This window comes from Octopus bimaculoides, chromosome 2 (assembly GCF_001194135.2).
Source record: "Octopus bimaculoides isolate UCB-OBI-ISO-001 chromosome 2, ASM119413v2, whole genome shotgun sequence".
Taxonomy (NCBI): domain Eukaryota; kingdom Metazoa; phylum Mollusca; class Cephalopoda; order Octopoda; family Octopodidae; genus Octopus; species Octopus bimaculoides.
In genome coordinates this window covers 5,007,797-5,009,488 of record NC_068982.1, presented here as the reverse complement: position 1 = coordinate 5,009,488, position 1,692 = coordinate 5,007,797, and the positions used below count along the sequence as shown (strand labels likewise).

The 1,692-nt window shown below is 38.2% G+C and overlaps 1 protein-coding gene across 1 annotated transcript in view; it reads left to right on the top strand.

Moving 5' to 3' along the window:
- LOC106868897 (neuronal calcium sensor 1) overlaps positions 1 to 1,692 on the top strand; it is a 324,871-nt gene that overhangs the window by 167,238 nt on the left and 155,941 nt on the right. The gene's annotated exons all lie outside the window — the stretch shown is intronic.

Below are 1,692 nucleotides of genomic sequence, written 5' to 3'. Positions count from 1 at the left end.
AGACGTTAAACAATGATGATATGTGCACAACTTAATCCAGATACATTTTTTTCTCTGTCCCCCCCCCCTTATTTTCATCTGTTTTCTTCCTTCATTCCTTTCTGATGAAGAGCATAGGCTTGAAATGTCAAAGATTCTTCCATTTTTCCTGAGTGTTGTACTTATACACCTTGTTTGTTGTTTCCTCATCGTTTCTTTTGTTTTTTGTACAATTTTGAACCATATACATATTGTCATTACATCATTAGTTCACATTTACAAGTTTCTATTGCAGTACCGTCACACTTATGACTGACAATTCTCTTGCTGCTTAAATTTTAATAACATGTAATATATAATTACTATTTTGTTCCTTCCCCATAGCTACTGCAGAATCACAAAGAATCATTTATTTGTAATTAGATAGCTTACAAACCTTAATTAATATGGAAATGAATGAATTAAGTATATTGTGAAAGTCAATGGCTTCAAGTATTTAACAATAGATTACAAAGGGTTTTGCATTCCCAGTTGACAAATTTTTCTGATTGGTTACTGAATGCTGGCCCGCATCAGACTGTGTCAGGTTATTGGTTCCGTAATGTATCTAAGTGATGTTAGTCTCCTGTGTTTAGTCTACTATGCTGTATATAGGTGTTATGAGGTTAATTGCAGTATATGATTTCAAAAAGAAGGAAAAATTGTGTAGTTAAATGAAGAGAAATGGCTTTTGAGTCCTAAAGTAAATACAACAAAGAACAAGTTCAGGAGTAACTGTGTGGTAAGTAGCTTGCTTACCAACCACATGGTTCTAGGTTCAATCCCAATTACATGGCATCTTGGGCAAGTGTCTTCTACTACAACCTTGGGCCAACCAAAGTCCTGTGAGTGGGATTGGTAGATGGAAAGTAAAAGAAGCCTTTATGTGTGTGTGTCTTGCTGTCCATGTTTGTCCCCCACAATTGTTTGACAGCTGGTGTTGTTGTGTTTATGTCCCCATAACTTCACTGTTCTGCAAAAGAAACCAATGGAAAAAAACATGAGCACTGGAGTCCATTCCTCTGACTAAAATTCTTCAAGGCTGTGCCCCAGCTTGGCCACAATCTAATGACTGAAACAAGTAAAAGATAAAAGACACCACCCACCATGACAGGCGTGGATCAAGGACTTCAGACACAACCACCATTCTTCACCATGTACTGCAGTCTCATGCTGCAGTTGTGCACTTTGCCAGGGCCCACGTTGTCTTGTCCTAGATGTCATTGCTTTGTCTTTGGCGTCCACAAGTCACAGGTCATGAAGTCCCACTGGAATCTGTGAAGTGGCCTCTCTCTATTTTATGTAGGAAAAAGTGTGTGTGTGTGATCTTGGTGCTAGGGGCTCTGTACAATAACAACAACAAAAGGTTTACAAATTTAAAGTGGGATGTCCATGAGACTGGAGAAAAACCAGGATTTGAAAAGTAATAGAGGCAGAGAAATAGTATTAAAGCAGTTGATGAAACCAGGCAGCTTGCTAGAGTTAGTTGATAGTTTCTAAAACCAAAGCAAATTAGTATTTCTTGTATTACCAGTAGCCGTAGCTGATGTAGAGAAAGCAGAGAAGTAAAGATGAGTGGAAGAGATTGAGAAAGCTGTTACTTTTACTGACAACAAAGGATTCTCTCTCTCTCTCTCTCTCTCTCTCTCTCTCTTTCTCTCTCTCTCTCTCTCT